Here is a 376-nt window from a genome sequence, read left to right as displayed (position 1 = left end):
CAACCTGTTGAGTTGCCTGTTGAGTTGTGCAGTTTACTCTAGGTTTCACTTTGGTGAATTGTCACCATGCTAGGGTGGGCTTTGGTAATGGAGCTGTCTTCAAGTCATTTTTTTTCCTCCTCGGTATCTATAATCTCTCATTGGTTCTCTATAAGGGGTAAGAATGTATGTATGTATGTATGTGTGTGTATGTGTGTGTATGTACATATATCATGTCATATGAATAGTGTCATGCTACATTTCTCAACTTCATGTCCTTATTTTAAAAAACAGACATTGAGTACAGTTAGTGTTGCCCATGTGTACCCATTAAACAACTTTTATAATACTTATTTTTATTGTTATAATATTTTATAAATTTTAAGGAATATGACAA

The sequence above is a fragment of the Mastomys coucha genome, unplaced genomic scaffold (genome assembly GCF_008632895.1).
Source record: "Mastomys coucha isolate ucsf_1 unplaced genomic scaffold, UCSF_Mcou_1 pScaffold21, whole genome shotgun sequence".
Lineage (NCBI taxonomy): Eukaryota > Metazoa > Chordata > Mammalia > Rodentia > Muridae > Mastomys > Mastomys coucha.
This window is presented reverse-complemented; position numbering follows the sequence as displayed.